Source organism: Sarcophilus harrisii, chromosome X (genome assembly GCF_902635505.1).
Source record: "Sarcophilus harrisii chromosome X, mSarHar1.11, whole genome shotgun sequence".
NCBI classification, from domain to species: domain Eukaryota; kingdom Metazoa; phylum Chordata; class Mammalia; order Dasyuromorphia; family Dasyuridae; genus Sarcophilus; species Sarcophilus harrisii.
In genome coordinates, this window is record NC_045432.1 from 18,360,810 (window position 1) to 18,371,705 (window position 10,896).

General features: G+C 40.2%; 1 pseudogene; it reads left to right on the forward strand.

Moving 5' to 3' along the window:
- The first annotated feature begins 3,060 nt into the window (after positions 1-3,060).
- On the forward strand, positions 3,061-5,245 carry LOC100930557 (annotated as a pseudogene).
- Positions 5,246-10,896: the final 5,651 nt, after the last annotated feature.

The window sequence follows — 10,896 nt, forward strand, 5'->3', positions numbered from 1 at the left end:
GGGACCTGGGGTCCTTTGCAACTCTGTTCTGTGGGACTTGGTGCTCTATAATTGCTCTCTAATGCCATCACCTGGTCTTCAGGGGCACTGCAGCTTTGTTCCCATTGGGCTTTGGGGATGGCCTTTTGTTTTGTTTTGGTTTTTGCCCACAGACTGGGCCATCCTTAGCTCTTTGGTGATGTGGAGTCAGGAGGCTTTTTAAAGTCTCTTTTATTTTCTTTTAAACACTTTGTCTCCCTAGCTGACATTTGTCACCTCAGTCTAACTTGTCTGAGTTATGGTCACATGTTATTTCTTATAATATCTTGGTCCGGACAAGTCATTCCCAATAACTCCTGTAAAGGGTAAAATGAGATTTTCTCGGCCCAACATCCATGAAAATCATTGGTGTGGGGCTGACCTGGGTAGAAGAGACCAAAAGTGTTTGTCATCTCCAACCCCAATATTTCTGCTGGCACTGGGGTCATAGGATCCTGGATAAAGATCTGGAAGGGACCTCACAGGCAAATCCAGTCTAACCCCTGCCATTTTACAGAAGGAAACTGAGGCCACCCAGGGAGCTTCAGTGACTTGCCCAAAGTCAGGTGTCATTGACCAAAGAGCAATACCTTAAACTTCAGTACTGCTATACTTCCATAATCCATTCTTGCTCCTCTCCAAGGGACTTCATCCTTCCTAGAAATGTACACCTCGTAGTTGGTATCCAGTTTCCAAGTACCTTTTCCTCCACTGAGTACTCCCTGGTTTCTGGGAAGGCTCCTCAGCTTCAGATAGCTCACATAAGGAGATGGCACCATTGCTTTCCCTTCTGGGTAACTTCCTATAATGTCTGGGCTAGGTTTCTGGAGGTCCTCCAGAAGGGCCTTGGTCTCAGCAGGACAGACACCACAAGGATGAACAAGAATAGAGTCCAAAGTCTTTATTGTCTCCTTCACAGTCTGTCTGTCATAGTCCGACCCAGTCTCCTCCAGCTGTCTGCCAGTCTCAACCAGTCTCCCCCCAGTCCAGGAGGCAGGAGAGCCGCCATGAGGCTGGTCAAAGATAGACTGTCTCTCTTCCAGTCCTTCTTAGCCTTTGTATACCTTATTGTAATTACATCATTACAGCACACTGAGCATGTGGGAACTAGAGAACCATGACATCACTATACTATGTACTAAGTATATATGGGAACTAGAGAACCATCATCTCATCAATTCCACTGAGTTAACACCTTGTTGTAAGTATCCTTGTTCCAAGTATACTTGTCCAGAGTTCCGGCTCTTTACACCTTCCCTGTTCTTTTATCCTCCTCTCAGGAAGCTTCAATCTGCAGAATCCCTTCAGCATTCCTTGTGTTCACTGGTACCTGAAGATCCACATTATAATTTGTTCATTTATTCCAGGAGAACAGGACGTTATATTTATAGCTGGAAGGGATCTTAGAGGCCATCTTTCTAGTTTTACACTCACAAAGTTGTCATTGCTGGTGCAGGAGAGACAAAACAAATGTATTTTGGACAAGCCCACCCCAAAATATTAAACCCAGTGTTGGAGTCCCTTCCATAAAGAATCCTTTGGGATCTTCTCACTTACCTGTCTCATTGCCTGTACCCAGGTAGAATTGGAGAATTTCCATACCTAATATAGCTAAGTCATTCATGGTTGATCATAGTATGATATTGTTATTGCTGTACAGTGTTCTCCTGGTTCTGCTCACTTCACTTTGCACCAGTTTATGTGAATCTTTATGGTTTTTCTGGGAGCATCCTGTTTGTCATTTATAGCATATTCCAGCACAGTCACATACCACTTGTTTAGCCATTCCTCAGTTAATGAGCATCCCTTCAATTCCCAATTCTTTGTCACCACAAAAAGAGCTGCTATAAATATTTGGGTAATATTGGTCCTTTTTCTTAAAAAAAATCTCCTTGGGATGCAGACCTAGTCATGGTATTGCTGGGTCAGAGGTAATGCATAGGTTTATAGCCCTCTGGGCCTTGTTCCAAATTCCTCTCCAGAATGGTTGGATCGGTTTACAACTCCACCACAGTGCACTAGTGTCTCAGCTTTCCTACATCCTCTCCAACATTTGTCATTTTCTTTTTCTGTCTTATTAGCCAATCTGATAGGTAGCTCAGAACTATTTTAATTTGCACTTTTTAATCAATAGTGATTTAGAGCATTTTTTGTGTAACTCTAGATAGCTTTGATTATTTTATCTGAAAACTTCCTGTTTATGTCTTTTTTCTCCCTTTTTTATTGTTTTCTTTTTTTTTACTTGTACATGTATATTTATATTTTAAATATACATTTCTTTATGAATAATGTTGGGAGAGAAAAATCAGAACAAAAGGGGAAAATCATGAAAGAAAAAAAAAAACAGAAGAAAAAGAAAAAAAAAGTGAACATAGCATGTGTTGATTTATATTTTGTCTCATAGTTCTCTCTCTGGATGCAGATGGTGTTTTCTATCCAAAGTTTATTGGAATTGCTTTGAATCATTTGCTCATGTTCCTTGACCATTTATCAACTGGAGAATGACACTTATTTTTTATAAATTTGATCCAATATTCAACTGGAGAATGATACTTATTTTTTAATAAATTTGATCCAGTTCTCTACATATTGCAGAAATGATACTTTTATCAGAGAAACTTGCTGTAGAATTTTTTTCACCATTATGATTACTGTGTGTTTCTCTCCATCCCAGGTTCCCTTCTGTTTATCCTATTTTTTCTCTTTTTCATCCTATTCATCCTCAAAAGTGTTTCATTTCTGACTGCCACCTCCTCCAATTCAACCTCCCTTCTTTTAATACCCCCTTCTCTTCCTTTCCTACTGTGGAGAATTAGCTAGATTTCTATACCCAACGGACTGTGTATGTTATTCCCTCTTTGGGACAATTTTGTATTCCCTCTTCCCCACCATTTCCATTATTCTTTTCCACTGTAAAAGTTCTTTTGTGCCTTTTATGTGAGACAATATGCACCATTTTACCTCTTCTTTTCCCCTTCTCCCATTTTTCTTTCTTGCCCCTTAATTTTATCTTTTTTTGCTTTTGGCTTTCAGAGGGAGAGCATGGCAATGGGCAAGAATAAGCGCCTCACCAAAGGAGGCAAAAAAGGAGCCAAGAAGAGAGTGGTTGATCCATTTTCTTTCTTTCTTTTATTATAGCTTTTTATTTACAAGATATCTGCATGGGTAATTTTTCAGCATTGACAATTGCACAACCTTTTGTTCCAATTTTTCCCCTCCTTCCCCCCATCCCCTCCCCCAGATGGCAGGTAGACAATACATGTTAAATATGTTAAATAAGTTAAATACAATATAAGTATACATGTCCATACAGTTGTTTTGCTGCACAAGAAGAATCGGACTTTGAAATAGTGTACAATTAACCTGTGAAGGAAATCAAAAATGCAGGTGGACAAAAATAGAGGGATTGGGAATTCTATGTTGTGGTTCACACTCATTTCCCTGAGTTCTTTCCCTGGGTGTAGCTGGTTCAATTCATTACTGCTCTATTGGAACTGATTTGGTTCATCTCATTGTTGAAGAGGGCCATGTCCATCAGAATTGATCATCATGTAGTATTGTTGTTGAAGTATATAATGGGTTGATCCATTTTCAAAGAAGGATTGGTATGATGTAAAAGCACCAGCCACGTTCAACATTTGTAATATTGGCAAGACACTGGTGATGAGGACTCAAGGGACAAAAATTGCCTCTGATGGTCTCAAGGGTCGAGTCTTTTTTTATTTTTAAAGAAAACAATTTTTAAAAACTTTACAGTACTGGTCAGCACAATAATAAACCACAAGACCAAAAGAATGGAGATGAATGTCTCCTGACAGGAAGGTGATGAACTTAAAATGCTGAAAGGGACATACATGCTCAAGCATTATCAATGGGAGAATTTGCCTTTCCAAAGTATACAACTATGTTTTGAAGTATACAACTAGTTTCTTTTTCTTTTTGATTTATTATTGTTTTATTATAACTTTTTATTGACAGAACATATGCCTGGGTCATTTTTTATGGCATTATCCCTTGCACTTACTTCTGTTCCAACTTTTCCCTTCCCTCCCTCACCCCCTCCCTGAGATGGCAAGCAGTCTTATACATGTTAAATAGATTACAGTACATCCTAAATACAATGTATGTGTGCAGAACCAAACAGTTCTCTTGTTGCACAGGAAGAATTGGATTCAGAAGGCATAAATAACCTGGGAAGAAAAACAAAGATGCAAACAGTTTACATTCATTTCCCAGTGTTCTTTCTTTGGGTGTAGCTGCTTCTGTCCATCTTTGATCAATTGGAACTGAATTAGATCTTCGCTTTGTTGAAGAAATCCACTTCCATCAGAATACATCCTCATACAGTATCGTTGTTGATGTATATAATGATCTCCTGGTTCTGCTCATTTCACTCAGCATCAGTTCATGTAAGTCTCTCCAAGCCTCTCTGTATTCCTCCTGCTGGTCATTTCTTACAGAACAATAATATTCCATAACATTCATATACCACAATTTACCCAACCATTCTCCAATTGATGGGCATCCACTCATTTTCCAGTTTCTAGCCACTACAAACAGGGCTGCCACAAACATTTTGGCACATGCAGGTAAGGGTCGAGTTTTTGAAGTGAGCCTTGCTGATTTGGAGAATGAAGAGGTTGCTTTTCAGAAGTTCAAATTAATTACTGAAGATGTTCAGGGTAAAAATTGTTTGATCAATTTCCATGGAATGGATCTCACCTGGGACAAAATGTGTTCCATGGTCAAAAAGTGGCAGACTGATTGAAGCCCATGCTGATGTCATAAAACCACAGATGGCTACTTGCTGCCTCTTTTGTGTTGGTTTTACCAAAAAACACAACCAGATCCATAAGCCCTCTGACACCCAGCACCAACAGGTCTGTCACATTTGTAAGAAAATGATGGAAATCATGATGAGGCACAAATAACTTGAAAGAAGTTGTCAATAAACGAATTCCAGACCGCATTGGGAAAGACATAGAAAAGGCTTGCCAATCCATTTCCCCTCTCCCTGATGCATTTGTTCAAAAAGTCAAGATACTTGAGAAGCCCATATTTGAATTGGAAAACTAATGGAACTTTATAGTGAAGGTCGTGGCTCTGGAAAACCTTCAGGAGATGAACTGGGAACAAAAGTTGAAAGGGCTGATGGCTCTGAGCCACCAGTTGAAGAATCTGTGTAAACTAAGAACTTTTAAAGGTTGAAAAATAAAAACTTATCATTATGAAATAAATGTTTATCTTTTTTTCAGATCTCCTGTCACCTTCAACTCACACCCATGCCCCCTGTCTATGTATATTCATTCCCTCTAACTGCCCTAATAATGATAAAGTTCTTAGGAGTTATAAGGATCATCTTCCAATGTAGGAATGTAAACAGTTTAACATAGATCTGCACATGGGCAACAAAACAGAATCCTGTACCCCCCACTTTCTTTTTTTTTCCCCTGAGGCAATTGGGGTTAAATGACTTGCCCAGGGTGACACAGGTAGGAAGTGTTAAGTGTCGGAAGTTGGATTTGAACTCAGGTCCTCCTGACTTCAGTGCTGGTGCTCTATTCACTGTTCCACCCAGCTGCTTTGATTCTTACTTCCAATTAGTCTACTGCCAGAGGTTAAAGCCTTTTTTTCAGCTTTAATTAGGGTTAATAAGGAATTAATATTCCTCACACCACAAGTAAATATACTCTGCTAACGATCCTGCAAGGAAAGGCTTTTGGAACGCTAGCCTCAAATGATTCTGGGTCTATTTCTATCTTCTATATTATAAAGAATAATCACCAAAAGTTCCTTCTATCTTTATCTCAAAGAGATCAAAACCTACCTCCAATCTTTTTCTAAACTCCCACCTCTTTACCTTTAAACTCTCCACTGGGCCTCAGGGCAAACAGGCTACAACTTCCTTTAGCTTTCTACCCTGTCTCCTCTCATCATGAATATTCATGTCTAGCGTTCAAACAAGGTATAGACAGTCTGACTTGTGGCAGGGGCAGTGGGGCAGGCAGGAGGCCCATGGGAGAGGTAGCAATCCAACTGGCTCTTCATTCGGGCCCTCTGGTGGTAGTCTAAGGGATGTCGCCCTCCTCTGGAAGCCTCCTCCTGCCCTCATTTCCTGCAGCCTCCACCAGGGGGCTTCTCCCTTTTACAGGGAAAACCCCCCAAACCCATTTTGATTTTCGAAGTCACCTTTCCCCTGCCTTACATCCCTAGTCTTTTCTTCTCTTTTTTCCCTACAGAAGTCCTTAAAGGTGCCATGGGATTTGGTTTTGAGAAATCTAGATTGGATGGCTCTGATAATGAGGGGTAATCTTGGTCTGAAAGTCCCAAGCACCGGTGCCAGTAAGCCATTTGCCTAGGCTCCCCATCTTCAAGTCTGAATACTTTGAGTACATCCAGCTGACAGTAATCAAAAATCCCATATTCATGCGGCCTAATTTGTTTTCCACAATTATCTACAAATTGAGTCCAGTCTGTGCTGACCTTTACTGTTTGAGTTTTGGATATCCCTGGGTGAGCTGGCACTTTTCCCCACTCCCAAGCTTTAACAGCTTGCCTAATGGAGAGGCTACAGGAGGCTCACTCTGTTCCAGTTCCATAATGATGCCGGTACCCCCTTGACCTTTCTATCCTTTAGCAATTGGGCAAGACCAGCTACTTACTGCTGCTCTTTTCTTCCCATGCCTATGGCTTTCATTGTTCTTGATGCACAAATGAGAGAGAGAGAGAGAGAGAGAGAGAGAGAGAGAGAGAGAGAGAGAGAGAGAAAGAGAGAGAGAGACAGAGACAGAGACAGAGAGACACAGAGAGACGATTTTGAGCTCAGCACCTATTTTTCCTTATTCTTCCTGAGTTTGGGGAACATGTCATGGCTGACCAACCACTGAGACGGCTCTGACCCTTGATCACACAGAAGTCTGAGTGCCGGCTGCAGAATGGGGCAGTGGACTCACCCACTGATAATCATATGAACAAGTGATTCCTTTTGTAGCTCACCAAATTGCTAAGAAAAATCCAGTTTACCATATATTTTTACTATGGTTAACATATTTTGGACGACTTACCATCTAGGAGAGGGCGGGGGAAAAGGGGGAATTTGGAACACATAGTTTTGCAAGGGTCAATGGTGAAAAATGATCCACGCAGATGTTTTGAAAATAAAAAGCTTTAATAAAAAAATAAAGTTAGGAAAAAAGAAAAAAATACAGGTTCAGGCTTTACCCTGATAAAGGCAAACTCAGGAAATAAGACCAAGCTGTCTATTAACACATTAAGGTAGCAAGCAATGGGAGTGTGGCTGGCCCCCACTCTGTTTTTATAAAGAGGAGAAAAAACTTCCACATAAAAGCAAAAGTATATTGGTTGGTACATGGCTAATGAGATAGATCTATGCCATCTCAGCTCCTTCCCCATTACAGTATCACAGGGGGATGTGATGAATGAGCATCTTTACATATCACTATCTTCTCCAAGCTGCTGCACATTCTTCCAAAGTTTAAGCAAGATTTTAGACATGGGGTGACTGATTCTGCCCAATTGGCTGACCAAAAAGTATGTCAGAAGTACATTTTTCCCCCTGGAGAGACAATTATTAAGTGTCTGTTGCCTACTATTTTTGTCTATTGTATATAATTGTCTATTTTGTCTACTATCGTGCTATTGGCAAGAAGGGACTTTAGAGGAAGTCTAGTTCAACTTCCATATTTTCCAGGGGAGGAAACTGAGACTCAGAGAGGTGGTGGTAATCTTTCAGCTGTGCCATGATGCTTCAATAACACTTCTGCTTGGGTAATTTTTCATCTTCTTCCCTGAAGAATTTGACTTTCCCTTGTGGTCCTCATGTCCATAAACCCTTTTGAATATGGTACTCAGGGATGTGATGGTTAATATTGAATATCTCGTTTTTCTTTTTCTTTTTTTTTTATTTTATAGACATTACATTTTTAATTGATGTTTTATTTTTACAACACCTTCATTTTCAAATATATTATATCCCCCTGTTACTTAGTGAATCATCTCTTGGAATAAAGAATAAAAAAGAAGGGAAAATCAATTTGGCAAAATTAGCATACATATTGAGAATGACGGCACACACGGTATTCTGCCTTCTTTGTCCCTCCGGCTTTCGTTTTTCTGAAAGCATATGACATATTTTTCAGTCTCATCTGCGTTATTAACATTTTCTTGATTACTTCCTTAAGTCTACACAATGACAAAATAAAGCTTTGATTTGTAATGTTTCCGGATCTTGAAGGTGTAAATGCTCATATGATAATTGAATCACTGACTCTTGGATGAGTCTGTATAAACTGACTTTAGCAAACCTCTGGAGATACTCTTAAATTTTCTTTCTTTTTTTTTTCTCCTTAGGTAATTGGGGTTAAGTGACTTACCCAGAGTCACACAGTAGGAAGTGTTAAGTGTCTGAGGTCAAATTTGCACTCAGGTCCTCCTGACTTCAGGGCTGGTGCTCTACCCACTGCGCCACCTAGCTACCTCGATACTCTAAATTTTTAAAAAATAATCTCAAGAGCATTTTATTTTTCCAATTACATGTAAAGATAATTTTCAACATTAATTTTTGTAAGATTTTGAGTTCTATTTTTTTCTCCCTTCCTCCTTTACCTCTTCCCTCCTCAAGACAGCAAGCAATCTGATATAGGTTATACGTGTACAATTATTTTAAACATATTTCCATATGTTGGGGGAGAAAAACTTGAACAGAAGGGAAAAACCCTGAGATATTCTGAATTTTAAGAGTTAATGTCCAAAAGGTGCTTTTTAAGACTTGTAAAGTACTGTCCCTATATTACCTCATTTTATCCTCACAACAACAGTGTGTGATGGGGGCTGTTGCTTTGCCCTTTTTGCAGATGGGGAAACCAAGGTAGAGAGAACTTAAGTGTTTTTCCCAGGGTCACAAAGTTAGTATCTAAGGGAAGATTTAAACTTAGGTTTTCCTGACACCAGGTCCAGGGCTCTAGCACTGCTTCTAGATCTCATTTTAAATTTCAAATGAGGTTTCGAGACCCTGGTATTAACTCCAGTCACCTGTGATTTAGCTAACTCAGTCCACACCAAAGGGATTATCAACAATTTCAGTCCAGCACTCGGCTGTCTATACGGCTGAGCCAGAGCTTGTAAAATGCAACCCCCCCTTAAGTCCTTTTCAAATTATCAGCTCCTGACCCTTTGGGGGGCATTTCTAGTTGAAAAGTGAATAGGCTTTGGCTCTGTGTGGAAATGGCAGCATAAGCCAAGACCACCGGGGAAGACGAGCTTTGAGCTTTGTTCCCACTAGCCTCCCCGCCCTGGTTTAGGCCCCATCCTTTTTCTTTAGCCAAGGTCAAGAGTTGCTGTTGTCCTTAACCCATGACTCAGGTTTTCCTTCCCTTGCAGATTCAAAAGAACAGCCCTAAAAGATTTCCAAAGGCAGAACTGGAAAGCTCGACCCAGAGATTATAGATCTATAGCATAAGGAGGAGGAACAAAAACGCGGGGGCGTGGAGGGGGGGCCCTGTGGTTGGAATAGACTAAACATGGGAGAGGAACCCTAGCAGAGAATAAAAATAGTCTCCCTTGGCTGAGTGTACAGTTGCATCTGGGCTCCCAAACCACTTAAGGATAGGAATGTGTGTGCATGTGGTGATGGTGGGAGGGGAGGACCAGTTTACATTAAGTAGACACACTGATTATTTTTTTTAAAATCTAACGATCAGTTATTTGAATTGAACTGTTTGCTCAAAGATCTCCAGTTACCGGATGAATTTAAACCACCTGCTCACAATTGGTCACTTTCCCTGCCTAGCACAGGGCCTTGTACACTGTGGAGGTTTAATTAGATCTTTTTGTGTGATGGAATTGGAGATGGGGTCTGGGATGAAAATGACATTCTGGGCACATTTCACAAGCGGAGTAAGTGGCTCGTTCCATTCTATTCCCAGATTCCCAGGTGTTCCTTTCATCAGCAAGATGAAGTAGAGACTGCAGGAAAAGGAGACAAATCTGATCCCCCAAGTATCATTGAAATGAGACTTGTGACTACAGCATGATTCTGGAAGGGGATCCCTTATTCCAAAGAAACGGGATAGGTTAAAAGAGATCAGGATAGGATGGTAGCCCTGGTATACTGGTGTTTACTATAGACCCCAGGTTCTTAAACTGTGGTTTGTGACCCCGTATGGGGTCATGCAACTGAATGTGGGAATCTTGGAACTTTGATTTATTATCAGTAAATGTTTGATTTGTATTTTATGTATCTGTATACCCAGGGTCATGTAAAAATTTCATGGGTGAAAAGGGGTTGTGAAAGGAAAAAGTTTAAGAAGCTCTGCTGTTGACCATTTGGACAGAAAGGAAAATATAGAAATTCAGGAAAGAAAAGACAAGCCTGAATACAGAAACTTAGTATGGTGATAATGGTGGACTTCACTTACCTGGAGACATGCTAGTTCTCTGTCTCTCACCAAAACAGAGCAACTCATGATTTCTTGGCTTGCCGAAATGATAATCTCTCCTTCAAAACTCTATTCTGGATCTGTTTCTCACCAAGAGGAAGAACTGGTTTCTGGTGTTCAAGGATAGGAATTTGGAGGTGGGGGAGAGCAGTAAACATCCCATCTTGAATATGAGATAGAGAAGAAGGAAAAAACCAGACATAGTCTGCCATGAACTCTAATTTTTTTAAAGCTTTTTATTGACAAAACATATGCCTGGGTAATTTTTCAACATCGACCCTTGCAAAGCCTTCTGTTCCAAATTTTCCCCTCCTTCCTCCCACCCCCTCCCCATGGATGGAAGGTAGTCCCATACATGTTAAATATGTTAAAATGTATGTTAAATCCAATATATGTATACATATTTATAATTATCTTGTTG